Source organism: Geospiza fortis, unplaced genomic scaffold, assembly GCF_000277835.1.
Source record: "Geospiza fortis unplaced genomic scaffold, GeoFor_1.0 scaffold25, whole genome shotgun sequence".
In the NCBI taxonomy this organism is placed as follows: domain Eukaryota; kingdom Metazoa; phylum Chordata; class Aves; order Passeriformes; family Thraupidae; genus Geospiza; species Geospiza fortis.
The window spans coordinates 1,663,380-1,682,647 of NW_005054423.1; the positions used below are offsets into that span (position 1 = coordinate 1,663,380).

At 32.9% G+C, this 19,268-nt stretch overlaps 2 long non-coding RNA genes across 2 annotated transcripts in view; both read right to left on the bottom strand.

Annotated features, from left to right (window-relative positions):
• Positions 1–24: 24 nt before the first annotated feature.
• Positions 25–6,436, bottom strand: LOC115948531. Its single transcript, XR_004082349.1, has 4 exons — positions 6,210–6,436; positions 2,483–2,592; positions 1,926–2,063; positions 25–365 (listed from the first exon to the last, which is right to left on the bottom strand). It is a non-coding gene; the product is annotated as an uncharacterized LOC115948531 (long non-coding RNA).
• Positions 6,437–9,304: 2,868 nt separating this feature from the next.
• LOC102037739 overlaps positions 9,305–19,268 on the bottom strand; it is a 10,869-nt gene continuing 905 nt past the window's right edge. The window contains exon 3 of the long non-coding RNA XR_004082350.1: positions 9,305–9,366. This is a non-coding gene — a long non-coding RNA (uncharacterized LOC102037739). The remainder of the gene's footprint in view (positions 9,367–19,268) is intronic.

The following is a 19,268-nucleotide window of genomic DNA, read 5'->3' on the forward strand; positions in this document are numbered from 1 at the left end:
ATATATATATAAAGGGTCAATAGCAATGACACTTAATATATTCTCTGCTTTTTCCTAATTGCAAATACTGAGTCAGCAGTGATATTGAGAAGACTTTATTTATAATTGTGTGCAACATTTTGTGTAAAATGATTACACAGTGCTATGGGGTGAAACAAAAGCATTACCTTGTCAACTTATAGCACATATAGCACAGGAAGAACAATGACCTGTTGAAGCCAGTCCAGAGGAGGGCCTCCAGGATGATGAAAGGAATGGAAACATCTCTTCTGTGAGGAAAGCCTGAGAGTCTTGGGCTTGTTCAGCCAGGAAAAGAAAAGACTTCAGGGTGACCTAATTGTGGCCTTCCAGTACCTAATGGGGACCTACAAAAAAAATGGAGAAAGACATTGTACAAGGACATGTAGTGACAGGATATGGGGGAAATGCTTCAAACTGAAATAGAGTAGGTTTAGATTATGCATTAAGGGAAAATTCTTTACTGTGCAGGTGGTGAAACACTGGAATATGTTGCCCAGAGAAGTTGTGGTTGCTCTATCCCTAAGAAGGTTCCAGGAAGAGTTGGGTGGGGCTTGGAGCAACCTGTCTAATGGAAGGTGTCCCTGACCATGACAGGGGGTTGGAAGTAAGTGATGTTTAAGGTCTCTTCCAACCCAAACCACTCTGTGATTCTATCACTTGATGAACATACAGTTATCTTATCAAAAACTTATGCCCTTTTAAATCCTGAATATTCTTTTCCAAAAGAGTTCAGGATTCTTCATGCTATATTATATACATATACTGCTATGTATTAAATGGCCCCTTGCAGCCTTTTTAATAATTATTCATAAAACTCAGTCCTTAAAATACGTTTCTTTGAAGAAAAGAGAGAAGCACTGCATGCAGCAAATCTCAGTGGATCTTAACTGATCTTTTTTGCAGGAGGTCCATTTCCTCATTATTTAATGACTAAACAGACTCTTCACACTAAAATAGGCACAAGGTCATAGTCTGTAATTTCTGACCTCCTGTAAAATATCATAATTTTACAGTTTCTTGTGGATATCTAGAGGTTCCTGAATATCACAACATGACATTTCCTTCCTTCCTGCTCATTGAATATTTTAGTAATTTCAACATACCTTGGATGTCAAATGTGAATACTAATGCACATTTTCTTCTGCAGGAAAGGTACATAAACATTATATGTATGCATATGCATGATTACTTCAATTTCTCTTTTTAAAGATCTTTTCCTAAATCTAGCTGAATGCACGGAACTAGACAATTTTGGATTTTTTTCTGCATCAGAACACATAGCATGAAATCATAATGTTTTCTCAATGTATAACATTTTCTCATCCTCTGCTCTTCCCCATCTGCAAACATGACCTAATATTCCCCAAAAATAAAAAGACTTTGTCAAATTCACTGGATATTTTATTGGCAAATATATTCAAAGAAAGGAAATTAAAAATCAGACATATGGATGATATATTTGAAAACTCAGGGCTTTTTCCCTCATATAAAATATTATCTGGCTGCCATCTATAAGCATATTTAATATGGATGATGAAAAATGAAATAGAAATTGTATACTTCAATTCTTTAATTTTCACAATGGTTGTGGAACTGTTCCAGCAGCTATAACCTTACTGGAGTGTGATCTTTTCTAAATACATAAGTGCAACAGAGATTGTGTGCACATCTTGACAGCATAGAAAGAGGTAAGTGGTACTAGCCTACATGGTTTCCCACTCAAGTTCCTCTCATATAATAATGTTTTCTCCAAGTTAACGTTACTTCATTGTGTAGTTACCTTTTGCATTGTAAAGTCAATTTAGCAAGACTAAGATATTTTTTCAATTATATTTGACCTAGAAGATAAAAGTCATAAAGTGATAAAACATAAAAAACATCAACTATTCTATATCCCAATTTACCTAAACATAAATTGTTGTAGAGTAGATACAATACATAGAATGTCAGGTGTCTCAGTATATAGAGGCTATAATTACAGAAATTTCCATTTTGAAACAAGGCATTTGCATGGAGCTGTCTACAGATTTCCTAAAATTAATCTGGAAAAGAAAACAATTATTGAGGAATTAAGGGAAGTATAAATTCAATGAAAACATAATCTATAAAGTATTTTAGATATAGAAGTTAAAATTTATGTAAGCAGAAATGGCAAAGCAGCAGCATGCTCCCCTCATTCAGGTTGCTACTTAGCAGCATACATCATGTGGGTTTCCTGAATGACTCCTGAGATTGTACCAAATCAGGAGTAAATTATTCATTGGCATGCATTTTGGAGATTGGTCTCACGTGACTTACAAGCAATAGTTCTGATTAAAGAATAATAAGGAGAAATGAAAGGAAGAGTCTTCATAGCCATGACTCTCAGGCTCTTTTTTTGGTGCTCACTCAGAAGCGTTTTTATAAACCTAAATTGCCCAACAACACTAAGCATGCAATGAAGCAAAAGTGGATCATATACCCTTAATTCCACTTTGTACAGGTAGTTACATCACCTTGAATAGAATTCATTTTAACCTGCAGCCAGCTTACTGGTGTAACTTGAGTATATTATCCTTTCAAAAGATAAAGCTGTTTCAAAGAAATAGAGCAGTTAGAAGATGTGTAAAACTTATGGTCTTACAGCAACCATAAAAAAAAGACTGCAATATAACAGCTATTGTTAGAGTAACAGTAACACTAAATACCAACAAGGAAGCCAATGGAACTTTTTTATTAGATATTGCTTATTCTGTATTAAAACAATATGTAAGTCAATGTCTGGCTTTTTCATGCTTTATTTGCCTTTTCTTATTGACAGTTTGGTTTTTCCTGTATTGGTTGCTAACAACACTCAACTATATGCAAAAATGAAGAAATCATGAAGTCGGAATGAAGACAAGTTAAACTTTGGTACAACAAAGAAAATGTTTATACAATGCTTACTTACCCATCAGCTGAAGTTTGACTAAATCCAGCAGAAGGCCAGGCAAATATGTTCCTAAAGCTTTAATATATGCCACAAGAAAATTGAGTATGCCATTCTCCCCATCTTCTAGACACCTGCCTCTACTTATTTTGTAATAAAATGTGAAATTGCTTACTTATGGATCCATAACAATGAGAGAAATGAAAAGGAATTCCACTAGAAAAGTAAAGATCTTTTCACTTTTGACAGAAACTTTTTGTTCAAGGGAAACAAAATCAAAAAGAATAATTTGATACATATTGCTTATTTTAGATAGATATAGTCCATACAGTTTAAAATCTGAAGTTACTTATAAGATTGTGTTGAGTAACATAATACACAGAAGTTTACTAATAATGCTGTTTACAGAAAATTACTTACAAGTTCAAATGGAATACTAACACTGTGAAATGCTGTTCTCATAATCACTATACCAGTTAATCATCGTTGCCAGCAACAAACAAACAAATAAACAAATGAGCCATTCAAGTAATTTGATCTGCTTAGAAAGATTTGATATCTTAGTGCTACTGACTTAGAAATATGTAATGGAGCAATGTTCTTAAAAACATGATAAGCAAAATCAAGTGCAAGGTAAGTTAAGCTATTTTAAGTTACCAGACTTCTGAACATTTAAAATTAACTTTGTGAAGATTTTAAAAACATGGGGTTTAGTACTAGACATGGAAGAAAGAAGTTGAGCTCTTCTCAGAAACTTCAGAGAAAATTAGTGTATTGGAGATGCTAAACTATGCTTGCCAAAGTATTCCTTAAAACATTTTAAAAAACACCCCCCACAGATAAACTAAACCAATTATAAAACTATTTTTTAAATTATGAATGATTCTATTTTTGATTGGTTCAATCAATTTAAAACACATGAATAAGAATTAATTACAAAACTAGAAGTTAGTAATTCCTCTGGCAAGAGGAATCTTGAACAAGTCATATTTTGAGGTGCAAACATGTCCTAAAGTTGTTATAAATTGCATGTGACCATTTGTATATAGTCATGACCATAGACATTGATTTGCATAGATACACTCATATGACACTGCACATGTGCACAAAACGTATCTTAAGAGAAAAAAAAAAAAGTAAGTGGGATGTAATTAATCAAAATAATTTCAGTATAAAAATAAGATCCTTTCTGTAATTTGTTCAATGGCATTACATACAGCTGCATCTCTCCCCCATCAAAAAAGAAGACACTTAAGAAATCAAAAGTAACAATGGAATTCACTGTACTTGGTTTAGTATAAAAACCCTTCCAGTCACAGAAGTACATATAGATTTTTTCTTCCCTATGTAGAGTTCCTAAGAGTTTTTGGAGAGCTCTTAAAAATACAAATTCTAGACCATTTTAAGTTGTATGGTCTTAGAAACTGTGAGAGGTTTTTTAAAAAGTAGAAATTAATACTATAATGATCTACTAATTCTCTGATAATACTTTTTTGAGACTAACTGTGAGATTCAAATAAATCCACCCTGGCGTTTACTAATCTATTCCACTCAAACTATTGAAGGACTGATATCATAAATCCATACTAATTTGCATTGACTGTAGATATAAAGAACACATGTAGATTAATATAATTAGATTAATATAAATATAAAAATTACTGTTTCTGTACTGTAAACACATCTTGTCCTACTATGAGCTGTATTGGTTTTAAGAGATTTCAGGTACTGTTCATTAAGATGAAAAGACAATAGTCTTTAATTCTATATTAAGTTTCATATGACATTTTGAGTAAGAGGCTAAAATGATACAGAATCAACATATTGCATGTATTCAGAAGCTGGATTTATTGAGAGAACCTATGAAGGATTGTCACAAATTCTGTTTCAGTGGCTTTTTTAAGTCAAGAATGTATTTTAAAAATGTATGCTGTATTTTAATATGCTCCATTTCAGTCACATTTACTTCGACATGATGTGCCACTTAATTCACTGAAGTCCTGTGGCCTGTATTGTGTCACATATGAGACTCGATTACACTGTTTCTTCTGGCTTTATGACATATGAATCCATTAATATCCGCAGAATTAAGCAGTTTTATGTCTGCTAGTTAAAGACGCGTGACTGCATTAAAGGAGGCTAAAAAGTTACCATATTTCAATGTAAAATTCTTTCTAATGAACTCTTTACATAAGTAAAGATAATAAATAGAGCCTTTAGAAAGATGAAACCTTCAACACACCTTCCCAAGCTACTTAGCTGGAGAACTGACTAATTTGGAAGCTTAGTGGCACCAGTTGCTCCCAGTGGCAATCTGCCTCTATTCGGGAAGAATCCACATGCATAAAAAAATTAGCATGATGATACATTGATAATCCAAGTGTTAGCATGATTAACTATTTCACTTGCTTGATTTGATTTTCATTGCATATTTACCTCTTCATTAAATCTTTCTTTTCTCTCAAATCACCTTATTATGAAATACTTATTCAAGGAAATGACTACAAATTTACTGTATTTAAATTTTTTTTTAGTACCCTGATGGGTTATATGTCAGAAACACTGGAAATAGAAAACATTATAAAGCTAAGTGAAAAATTTAATCTAAATGTTGTGTAGAAATTCTTCAACTACTCTTTCCATTGAAATTGCATGTAGTGAAACCTTCAAAAACTAAAATATATTTCTTTTATCCAACCTGCTATCTTTTTTATTTTTCCTCTGATGTTTAAAGGTTTTCAATGGAAACATTTTGCACCCATCTAGTTCACAGGTGGCAACAAATTTCAGTTAAATAAACATTATTATATTCTTTCTGTTCAAAGTTCAGTCAAGCTTCAGAATTAATACACTTCTTTAGTGAAATAATACAGCAAATAATCAATCTACTTTGATTTGGTATGGTAACAGTAGGGTGGAAAAGAATATTAGTCATTCTACTATTTTTTCTATTTGTCCATTTTCTCATGTCTTAGATTCTGTCAACCCCTTTTTTCTATTAAAAAATACACTGTCAAAAACCAAACAAACAAACCCAAATACAAGAGAAAAAATGACCCTAAATATAAACAATAAAAGACACAGACACAGGAAAGATCATCTACTATTTTAATTTTTTTCCTCTATGTCATAAATCACTCCCTTTTAAATCCTTGTATTTATATATATTTTTAGAGCAATGATCTGTATTAATGCCTGTGAAACATTTAATAATAATAAACAAATAAATAAATAAAATAATTTGTAGCATTTAATGAATTTCTGGGAAAAGGTAACTCACCTTTAGATCATCAATTTGTGCATCTGCATTTAGTTGATTATGTGTGATGGCATACATATTCTTCCATTGCATTGAGTGGAGGCCTGGTTGAATGTTTCTCTGGAGACTTTTTTAGACTAGCAACAAATACTTGATTGGTTTGATGTTTGCTCAGCTCTTGATTCCACTCCCTGAATTGATAAAGTTCTCCAACAACCATAACGAGAACTTAGGGACCTCGCTCCTGTATTTCCACCTAAAGTGGAAATCTAAAGTTAGACAAGATGAATCCCACCCACAATAATTTAAAAAGAAGTAACGTTCTTTCATGTTGACTAAATATTTTCAGTAATAACTCTCGTGTGCTGAAAGTGAATTTTGCAGGTAATGTTATTTAAATAATATTTCCTTTTTTAGTGGAATATTAAGTTAGGAGCATTCATTTACGCTACTTCAAATATTAAGCTTCAATTTCATATACTGTACTGAGGCTATTACCTGAGTGCTATAGTTTTTTATCATTTTTTTCTCTGAGCCCTAGTCCAGCTGGAGAATTCTCACCTGAGACTGCTCTTCTAAAAGCTCCTCCTGCAAATGGCAATGTTTCCCTTGTGTCCAGCCAATCCCTTCTTCCAGTTTTATTGTGATTTGCATGCTTTTTAAGCTTAAAACCAGTTTAGATTACATGGTATAATTTAGATGGAAAAGCTTTCATTCCTGCAAAATATTTCTTTTTCTAAAAGTATCTCATTTCAACCAACATTTTATTGTGTTGCTCCACTTATCTCAATGCTTTCTTTCCTGTGTATTAATTACACAGATGAAAAGGATAAGCACTCAAACTACACTATTTTTACACAGCTGTGTTGAGTCAGAAGTAAAAATAAATAAATAAACAAAAAAGACACATCTCTATATAAATACATATGCAGAGAAGGGGAGGCAGAGAAAACTAGTTTTCTTGAGTTTACATGGCTTTATCAATAGAATATGAATTTAATCCAAACCTCCAGAGCGGACAAGAGTAAAACAGAATGCAAATATTGTCAGACTGTGTGCATTTTCCCCCTTTAATAAACACCAAGTAGCCTGTTCCCTTTCTTATAGAAAGAAAAATTTTAAAAAGGCACTGCCTTTTTTCCTATGAACTCTCAGTTCCTACAGAGAGTTTCTGTAGACTAGGTGGCTCCTGTGGATTCCCATACTCATTTGCTGTTATAAATTGGTCTTTTTCATGTTCCTTTATTCAAATGGTATTGTTCTTTTTATCTTTGGTGATACCTAAGACAAGACACTTCACTGTCTTGTGCTCCAAAGTCCCAATCTATAAAAATCAGTTTTATTCCCCAATAAATACATAAATACACACGCATCTATACAAAATTCTAGTATTCTTTAAAAAAATTGACTTAAATTACACACCCTTAGCAAAATATAACATCTTTGAATGTAAATTGCTAGATAACAGTTAGAAGTTATCACCACAGCTATTGTTCATGCATTCTTTAAAATTTGTAATTTTTTTTCATACAGAAATATCATTAGGTATTAAATATTGCAACTATTTTTCTCACTCCAAACTGAAGGCTTCCTCCACCCCTGTGGGATCAGGACTGCAACATCTCTTTGACCAAGAGGCCTCAAAATTTCAACAATCAGGTCTCATTTCTGGATCCACAGGTGCTGATTCTATACCTTGCTACTTTTATACTTTCTTTCACTTTTTTCCTTTTCTCTTATGCATTTTCTCAAGTTAATTTTTTGCTCTTTATTATTGATTGTCTAACTAAAATGGCTACATTTTAAATTTGCCAAGTACTTTGTTTTACCTTAAATGTTCTAAAGTTTGGAAGTAAAAGTTTGATACTGAATCACCCAAGAATTTTGTTGTTTGTCCTTTGCACCACTCAGAGCAAATCAAGCAACCTTCCCCTTAAAGCACCAAGAGAACTGGGCCACAACAGCTGCAGACAAAAAACAAACAAACAAACAAACAAACTCCCCATGAAACCAAAACAAAATCACCAAGCCACTCAGACAAATTCCATTCATTTTTGATAGGAATTGAGTGGGCTAACAGTTGTCAACACTACAATCCACAAGAAAACACTCGAATCTGGTGAAAAATCTATAACAAAAAGGATGGACTCAGTATTGTCATGTCCTATGATAAAAGTTTCTACTTCAAAGCATTCAAGTGGTTTTTTGCAGGCCAAAAGTTCCTTTAGCCTCAAAAAGGGCTCTCATGTAATCTTAAGGGTTACCAGACTTAAAAAGAGAATGTATATTGCCTTTATGAATTCTGACAACTGAAATATCCATCTGAAAGGGAATTCCAAATTAATGTAAATCAATTAACTTAAAATCAAAGGTAAAATCAAACAGAACTATGGCACTCTTTCAATCATCTTCTTGGTTCTAGAAGAAAGTGCTGGCTGTTGTACATTGTGTTGAAGACAGCAATATATGACAAATTCAAGTCCATTCCTTATAAGGCTCTGACTAAAATTTTGAAAAAATATTCATGAAAAAATAACAAGATTATTTCCCAGCTTTAAAAAATTATTTTGAATTTTTGCATGATATTGATGATGTTTATCCTTGAAGGGCTAATATATAATTCTGAAAAGCATAGGCAAGGCAGTGTTGCATTGCATCTGGGTGTTCCCTCCTACACCCGGTTCGGTGGCTGTCCCATGGGTGGTCCCTCCCCATTGGCATCCCATTGGCCACGGTCCTCTTTCCCCGCCCCCTCTCCCCTGGACAAAACCCCATAGCAGGCGGTCTGGGGTCTCTTTTTCTTCACCTGGGTGGCTCCACCATGTCACATCCTGACTCAAGCTAATAAACGGATACCTACACCCACGTGGAGGAAGAGCGCTCCTTGTCTTTTGTCCTTCGTCTATGCTGGTTCCGTGCTGGGCTTGGATTCGTGCTGGCCGGATTGGATTCATACAAGCCCAGAAACCCACGGAACGCAGCAAGGCAGTATTATTTTTACCTCAAGATTAAATTTTCTTCATTAGAATTCATTATTTTCAATTTCATTTAATGTCTATGAGCAAAAAATCCTCTGCACACTCACCAGTTTCAGCAAGCTGATGTCATTATAAAACCTCAGTTGTTGTAGCTTCATTGATTGTCAGGGTGCCATTACAGTTGTCTATCATTCTTCCACCTACCACAAAATTTCCCATTATTGGACATGGTTTTGAGTTTCCTAGAGCTTTGCTCAGCTTCTTCTGTTTGGATTGAAATTTGTCTTGCTGGGTTTATGCTTGAGGCCAAATTATCTTGAAACGTGTAAATGAAAATTATATCTATATTTCAATGGAAGATATTAACAAATAAATATATGAAAGAATGTGCATGGAGAGAGAGTGCATGATCATCTGTCTAAGTTCTACATCCATTCTGCTGAAAAGTTCTTGTGTCCTTAGGTCAGTGCTGTGCTATGGCCCTTAATTATCCTGAGTCTTCTTGATACCTTGTGACTTCCCTGCTAGAGAAACTACTTGCCAAACCTTAGTCTGATCTGATTAAGTCAGAAAATGCAGCACACTGAGCAAGGAACCCCTTCACAGGTGTTCCTTCTGAAAAATATCCATATAAAAGAGGTGAATCCAATTTTACTTTTAAGTTGGGTGCCTCTTGAATTCTCTTTGACTTGGAACCAGGCTCTGATGCTGATTTTACTTTAAAAAAACATTAGTGTGGCAAATTCAAATATTCAGCATTCCAAATACATGAGAATTAATGTTGCCAAGTGTAATAATGTCTGTCTAACCTATGTAAGCATATTTACATGTTTTTAGATTTATAATTCGATAATATCCCTTCATTTAATCACCCAGCTTGTATGATATCTTTTATCACTTAGCGGACAAATACTTAAACATTTTGATTTCTTATAATTTATCTTTTAGTGTGTAAAGTACAATATTCAAGTGCTGATATGGATGAAAAAATATCTTTCACTCTATCTGAGTTTCCAAAACCTACAAATTAATACTCATGTAATTATTTTTAAAAATCATGGACACTGCACAAAATAATTAAGTTCAAAACAAGACCCTGGAACCAAGTTCTAGTCCATTCAATGGCAAATTCTGAATCTGCAACCTATAGCTAATGTCTCTATACATCAGCTTACATGACTTAAACTGAGAAATAAAGCTCACATTGTGACACAACAAAAAAGACAACATAAATAAAGCCACTGATTTTCAACCCAATGGCGTCTGAGTGCTTCATAAATATCAGCATCCATGATATGAGAACACATCTCTATTATCATTTTATGCATGGGCAGCTGAAGTAAATGGATTTGGGAACATGGGGTAAAAGAAGATAAGGAGCCTCACATTAAGCAAAAATAAATTGTGAAATGCTTTCTATCAGTGCTCTCATTTGGGATATATGAGAACAGAGATTAATTTCTCTTTTATTTTGAACTAACCGTTTGAACTAACATTATTCCATGTTGATCTAAAAGGAATTGGTCTCTAGACTTTCTTGTAGTGCTTTCCCCTTTTCATAGGCAAGTTCAGCAGTTATTGAATCTCTCAGAGACAGAAAAACTTGTATGTGCTCAGGAGCTATAGCCCTAAATGCAATGAGAATGACCTTGGCACAAACTCCCAGTCAGAGACAGGACACAACTGAACATTGTTTTCTCATATCTTTTCTTAATTCTTCTCTGTAAAGACTTTTAACTGTTCAAAGCAAATTTACATTGGCTACAGTAGTTCTTAGCAAAGTTCAGTTTGCTACAGATCAGGCAGCAGCATCTCACGCTGGATATTCAGAAAATTTAGAGTTAGTATTTTCATTGTGTCTGAAGGAAAGGACGGGAAAGTGTCTAAGTCTCCAGTTGTCTTCATCACTCAATGACATTTCTTTTCCTAGAGTTTTCTTCTTCATCAGCTATAAAACTTCCTCTTTAAAACAAACAAACAAACAAACAAACAAAAAACCTAAACAAAAACAGGAGAAAAGATTCAACTTATTTCAGTGTATGTCCTGGATCACTGCTTTTCCTGTGGTGTTAATCAAGTGCCATGGTAAAGGAGAGAATTTTGGCATACAAATCAGGCATTTTTAGAAAATAAAAGTTTGAAAATAAAAAGCTGCTCATCTGAAGTTGCAAAGTTCAGGGGGTTTTTTTACTCTATTAATTATGAAGAATGGAAAGAATTAACTTTGAAAGAAAACTGTGTTTACCTACAAAACTGTAGGGTTATGAAATTTTTTGGCTCAGCAAAAGAAAAAAGCAAAATACAATGTTTAAACCACATGCACAGAACCACAGGTTTAAAACTTTGCAGTATTTTTAAGTCATAAGTCATAACCTATTTTTCTTTTCTTAGTATGCTGCATCTTTTAAATATATGCTTCATTTCTTAGTCATCTGGCCCTGTCCCATGTTGGAATTGCTCCCTGCTGCTAATTAGAGGTGACCATGATTTGATTAATCTCAAACATGTGTTATATATGCACACTATGGAAAACTGTATTCTGTATTTTCTACTTTAAACATTTTTGAGTGTAATGGAAACAAGCCAAACATTTTTTAAGTACCTAATCTTATCTTAATGAACAATATGGATATGATCAAAATAAGACATTCTAATCCATTTAAAGTGTTAAAAGTTCACAGAAATATGCACTAATCATGTACAGTATTTATCAATGTAATACAAACAAGGTTTCAAATGCATACCACCTGAGCATCATTGCTATCTGTAAATCTGAAGTTTTCTCCATTTAGACAAAGGTTTGTAACAGTTTGACAATGGGCTTTACCTGACCTCACATTGTTGGTATATTACCCATGCAGACATTTTTTGAAGACATAAGCCGTATTTTTTTATACCTAAGATAGCAGTCAAGGATGGCTATAACATTTCCTTATGATTTTACACAGCTCTTGATATTGAAAGGCCTTTAATGCCTAGAGAACAAATGTAAGATTTTTTTAAAGACAGGATTATTCATATTTTAAATTTTGGGGATAGTAATTATACAGCTATAAAAGAAAAATTCACTATATAAGGAAGGCTAAGCATATTTGGTTTACAAGCATCTGTAAAGACCACTACTAAATATGAAGTTTTGAATACTTTATGTCACATTAGTATAAGTACCTATGCATTTTTGTGCAAATAAAAGTACTGTGAGTATTTTTAAAAGTTCACTAAAAGATTTCCTCCAGCTATTCAAAAGAGATTATTTTTAAAAAGTTAAGTATAACAATTTTAGTTTTTAAAAATGACAATTATTTAATTTGCTGGTTCTATTTTTTTTAATGTAGAACTCCGTTGTTATTAATATACAGCCTCCAGTGGTAAGTGAAATATAATTCCAACTAATTTTTCCTGCAGCTGTATACAAATCAATAACTGTAAGAATCCCAGAGGAAAGGCATGTGGTATGGCCCTCCAAGTTCCTAATGAATGCAAATAAGCTGACCTTTCTTTGACAGCTATGAATATGGTTTTTCACAATTTTACCATTGAAATTGCTGTAATCAGCAATTCATACAGCAAAAATTGAGCCAATAGTGCTTGTAAATAATTATGCATTTCAAGAAGGTGCATGGTACAGTTACCACAGAGAACAAACGTCATGATTTTGGAAATCAGTTACTCTAAAGTATTTTGTCAAAAAATATCTTCTAAGAGAACACAAATGCTCACTTTACTTTTTTTCTTTTTTTCTTTTTTAATATATTTTCTATATCCTTGAAACACTCTAGTTTTAGTGTTCCTTTTTTATTGTTTAAAATACAAATACTGTCACACCTTGGATTATTAATTTCCAACAATAGCACCTTTTTTATAGGTAGGATAATGAGCCTGAAAATAAAGGAAGATCATGGTCAAAAATAAAGAAAAAAGGATTCTTCATTTTAAAGGGATAATATATCTATGAAAATGCAGTGTTTCTCATACAATGATATAATAAAACAGTGAATGAAAACAACATATTTGAAACAATGAGCTACTGTAGTACTTCCACTTCTAGTATTTCTTTCTCACAAATACTCTTTGAATATTGCTGAAAAAAATTAATGTATAAATAAAAAATATTTTTGACACCTATTTTAAAATGAAAATCCCAAATAGGTTTAGAAAAAACTGAAATTTGAAGCACTTGCATTACAGCATTGTAGTTTCCACAGAATAATTAAAATGTCTGCAAAAATAGTATTTCAAATAGATCTGAAGAAATAGCACTTACATTAAACATGTTAATTACAGGCGCATGTTGATCTTTGAAAAAAACAAAAATATCAAAAAAAGATAAAAAATACAATATTCTGGTTCATTATCCCTATTCAGCAAAAACTTGTAATACATATGGCTGGATAGTAGCAGCCTCAACTGAACACCATACTAATTAAGAAGATTAAAATTCCCCTAGTTTTGAAGACAGAGGTTACTGAATTCTTAGAACTAATTTCATTAAAATCATTAGTCATATTTTTGGTTTTTTTCAATAAGTTAATTTCTGTTTTAGTAAGCTTTGAATGCTCAAGGATCATAACAGGATATCAAATAATACTATGCTCATATAATATGTGTGATATTTTAAAAGATCGGTCCTTCCTTGATGACATTTCCTCAGGATCTCTACTCTCATACTCCTAATTCTTTCATGTTCAGAATGAATCCCTGCTACCTCTCACTCAATATTGATCTTCAAGGCATTTCTTCCAATCCTCTCCCCAGTGTGGTCACTGAACAGTATAAAAGTTCAATAGGAAGATCAGCTGCTCATCCACTTTTTGCTAAAGCAATTTGTATTATGGATTTATTTTAGCAGTCTACAGTGGCAGTTGCTGTTTTTACTATTTAAATGCTTTGATTATCTGACCTTGCTTACTTTATCTTTTTAAGTGCTGTGCATGGGCTTTAAAGTTGATCAATAAGCGGGGATTCCTCCACCACATTATGTTGAAATCAATCCTGATTCAGACTATTTGTATTTCACTCTTATGAGTCCATCTGTCTTTCTTAATTTTATATTCTCTTTTCTTAAATAATTTCGTCTGCCACTGCAAATACTTACTGTCAGGTAGATTTCCATTGCAATCAATTCAGCTTTTCTCAGTCATAACTATAGTGTCTGGGAAGACACAAATGTATAGGATCATATCCTATAAACACAAATTTTTATTTACTTAATGTCTTACTTTTTCCATTAATATTTAGAAATTAAAAATCAAACTAAATGGCACAATCTTATTAAAATATTTCAGATTTGCAATTTCTCTTAGAGAAAAAGATAAAGTAATGGAGTCAAGCAGCCTTCAGCTATGTCACAATAACCTTTAGAACTTTCTGGTTAAAACTGGGAACTATAGTAAGTCCTGATTTTGTGCAGTGTAAAAAAATGCTCTAAGAAATATTTTTTAATATTTTGCATCTAATTTATTTAATAAACATTTAAAAAATTTCAAGTTTTTACTTAAAAGTTTTTAAATTTGCCTTGCCTAATTCATAATTAAAAGGTTACCACAACTGTAAGAAGCTTTAGCATAGATATGTCAAAATAGAAAAGAAGAAAGAAACTATATAGAAAATCTAGAAATTCAGTTAACATGATATGCACAGAGTCCTAAGCATTTAGGGGATTATCTACCTAGAATATATAAGTTACTGAAACACTACTCTGATCTTATTTAATATCTCCACAAAGATTCAGAAGAGGGAATACCATTTCCCTGTTCTTTAACTAAATCACACACACAAACACTAATTTGGATTTCTATTAAATTAACCTAAATTAAAATACAGTCAGATGTTTTGGAGATTTCCTGTAATTCCTTATATCATAATTCAATACTTTTATAATACAACATCACGACTACAAAACAAAATCATAAGTGATCCTTAGAAAAGTTTTCATCTTCAGTCTTGCAGGCTTGTGAACAGCTTTTCACATGTTTATAGGGTAATTGGTTTCACAAAACTGTGAAACTGTGACTTGCATTCACGTATGTTTGAAATATTGGAGCCTAGGATGCCATTAAAATCTGATACTACTATTAATCAGTTTGCTAAATAATACATTAATTTTCCATGCATAAGAACAAACTGAAACACCTCAAATTTTCTAGTACTTCACCTGATTGAGACTAATTCTACTTTATCCAGGACCAGTAGACACTGAGGTCTTAAGAAAGTTGCTACTTATCCTCCTTCTTTGATGTTGTTGTTCTTACCTTTAAGTCCTCCACACCTTTCCTGATTCTTTGAAACAAAATAGGAATTATTCAGTCATAAGTTTGGCAATGGTAAACAAAGTGAACCTTTTGTGATGGATGGGAGAGCTTCTGCCTCAGTTGTAGCTCCATATGGTGCACACCATCATGTCTCTGATGAGAGGGGAAGGACAAAAGGAAACATGACCACGAATATCTTAAGCATTGCTATAATTAGAAGATGTTAATAGCAACACAGAATAGAGAAAGTAGTGGGGTGACAGACATTTAAATCATACTAAGATCAGTGATGATGGGGTGGTGAATATTTAGCCCACAAGGCATTATTAAACTTATGTCAAAAACAGGGTTCACAGGAAAGTGCATAAAATAACTAATAATAAACAGCCACTAAATGAATAAAAGGGATGAGGATTTTCACTGGTAATTTTCTAAGTGCATGAAAGAGAAATGGCTTAGGAATCTAATGTACAAAGTAACCCGTACTAAAGAAACCAGCAAATATGCAACAGTTCTTTTCACAATGGCACAATGCCATTTTTGTTCTTTTCTGGAAATTAATAGCACCAGAAATGGGGGAAAAAAAGTTTTTTGAGATTTGCTTGTATAAGACTTCAGTACATCTACAGATTTTTTAAAAAATTATTAGCAACTGTACTGAAATCCAGTCCTCTCAGTAATCTTATAAGCAATTTTAGTTAATGCAGTATGTCACTCCTGAAAATGAATCAGATTTTTCTGATAATTCCTTTCAGATTTTCAAGTGAGCATTTTGTCTTCCTCTTTTAAAATTTCACTAACTAATAAAAGCATAGATTTTATTATGGGGCTGTTCTGGTTTTCCTTTTAAGCAGTTCTGGAATTTGTGGATGTAAAGAGGAAGGCTGCTTTTGCCAGAAACTTATCCATTTAAAACATAAGAATGAAAATGCAAAGGAGAAATAGAATTACGAGAAGATGTTACAAATAGCATCTAATGTGGGGGTTAGAGAGGATGTGCAACTTATTCAATACTTACTAACATCACTTGTGAAGATTTTTCATTTTATTGTGACAGCAGAGGCGAAATTTAAAAGAATTCGCTACACTAAATATTATGCATTTCTGTGGAGCACAGCTAAAAAAAGAAAAGTCTGTACTGTTTCTCTCAGGTGGGTAAATGTTAAGAGAGAAGAATCCAAGTTTCATGATGCAGCAGCACAAAGCTGGGAAGTGAAAATTATGTTGCAGCAGAGTCCTGAAAATATGACTGTAAAAGTTAATCAATAAAATGTCTATTCCTGTCTATTCACTAGAGGCCCCAGCTGCATAGCTTCACACAATCGATACTACAAATTATTACGATTTCCAGGTTCCCACTGGACATTCTGAACAAATCTTTCAGGTGTAACAGGCTTATACTGGGGGGAGGCAAGCAGGGTGGAGGGCTGGGGAGTGGGACTGGGGTTGTGGTTTCCTCAGGTCTATTTCATCCAGGATAAGTATACAACAAACAAAGCCTGTGACTTCAAAAAACTTTTAGTTGCTTCCCTATGAAATAAGTGTATTAGGGGCACCCGCGAAATTAACAGAAAATGGTTTTGCCCTGTTTTAAAAATAAATATTTTTATTCTGGTTAATTAATGAATATAAGGGTTGCTTATTGTTTTTAAATCCTAGTCAATCATTTCCTTTTTTTGTCACTTCCATGAAAAAATAACTTATAACAAGGACTGCGCAACAAGGAAATAAAAGCATACAGAAATGAACCTTTCCCCTCAAAGGCCTCACAACAGCTATAGCAGAATCTCAGGACTCAGTGTAGTTTTAAGTGACCAATTTATGCTGTGCTGTATTTTTCTTTGTATGGTCCTGTGCTCTCACCCTGATACCAGCTGCATTTGTCAGATTCACTAAGGAGGAAGGTAAGAAAAGTCCAGGACTGTATGACTTTGAATAAGTCAGCACCAAAGGGATGCTACTTTATGACACATGCAGTACCCTTCCTAGTGACTAAATATAACCCTTATGACATTCTCTGTCCCAAAATACCCAGGGGACAGAGATCCATTGTTCTTTCTGTTTCCCAAGGAACAGAACAGAGCAGATACTGGATGGCACAGCATTACTGTTTTCAGGTACACAGTATGTTGTTTTAAAAGTAAGTTTCAATATTTAAATTACTTTGTTGTAAATTTCTTAGATTTATCAGTTACACTTTACTAAACCTATTGTTTTGAATTTGCAGTTTTAATTTTTCAGATTCAACAAATAATTTGGTTACTGCAATCCTGAAGCAATGCATCAGAGTACTTTTAAAAAGCAACGGTATAAAAAATAAATTCAAAATTTTGCATGATTAAAAAAAATAGTTTTGATAATCTATAGAACTAAGTAAGGGTTTTCCTTAATCAAAGTTTATTATGTTCATGCACTGAATTAACAAACTTCCAAAGTCACTGAGCAAGTGTAAAAAATACAAGAGCACAAAGGTCAGTTTGCTAATAATTTTTGCATGTGAAGACATTCATTCAAGTTTTGTTTGTTCATATAAGGTATAAAAAATCTAATAAAAAGTCCTTCTGAAAAATCTTTTAATGATTATCATTTGGCCTTCTATTTCAACCTTAGTGAAACTCATTTCAGTGAACTTTTGCAAAATTCCTGCTCTCTCAAAAGCTATATTTCATGACACAGTCAATCAGCTACAGCTGGGAGTTTCAATTCCACTTCCCCCCTCCTTCCCCCCATCGCACACTAAGTTACCACAATCAGTAGTCCTAGAAGTTTGTATCCTTTTTATTTACAGAGAACTATCTACAAGATTAGGCATAACATGGCATTTTGTAAACTGAGGAATAACTTCAAATGTTTAAGAAAACCCACTATGGCAAAAGATTCAAGCTATGTTAGGAAAGTAAATCAGTGACAGTGTTTTCCCTAGAGAAGTACTAGAAATGTCTTTAGAGATATAACTACAGGTTGAAAACAACCAAGCTATTTTATTTAAAGAAATGAAGACACATAACTGAAGACAGTGTTTCTTCCATGAAGCTTTTCCCAGTCTTCAGCATAAATATTAACTTAAAACATTTGAGCTGAAGAATGGATAAAGTTCCAGTCTAAAAGTCATTTATACTAAGAGTATATAATATTTTGCTTTAGATATGTGATGTTTGTTGCATCTGAATTTAGCAAGTCTTCCTCAGAAAACATTTGCTGAGGTAATATTTTATGATTGCTACAAATCTGAGATAAAACATTTAGCTCTAAATGTTCAATCCACCTCCAAATGAACAGACTTTCTTTCTGCAGCCAAATTATCTAGTGTAAAGTGTTCATCATGATCTATGATATTATGAAATGGCTTGAAATTCAGTCTGTATATATAGGGATTGCTTAATGCAACATAACTTTAATAAGAAGAGAATGACTGCATGAAAAAAGCATCAAATAACAGAGTAATTTTTTAGCGTAGTCTGAATCTCAAGGACTCTAAAAATGAATCACTTTGTGGCTCAATGTAAAATATAGTTTATATTAAGCTAAATGGTAAAATCGAATTTTTGAACATTGTTACTTTTTGATAAAATCCTAAGAGCTTGCCTTCATTCTAATAGATAGTAAATTTGACTGGTTAGAACAAAAGTACTTTTTTCAGTGTAAACTCTTTTAAAGTATACAGTTTGTATTTTTCCCTTTATGTTAAAACTTCATATATGCCTTGCTATTGTGACTAAAAGTTCAAACACCAAATTTTCTTTAATTTGGTAGCCTCTTGCTTAGAGGCAGCTTCTCTAACAAAAAAAAAAAAAAAAAAAAAAAAAAAAAAAAAAAAAAAAAAAAAAAAAAAAAACAATTTTTAACTTTTT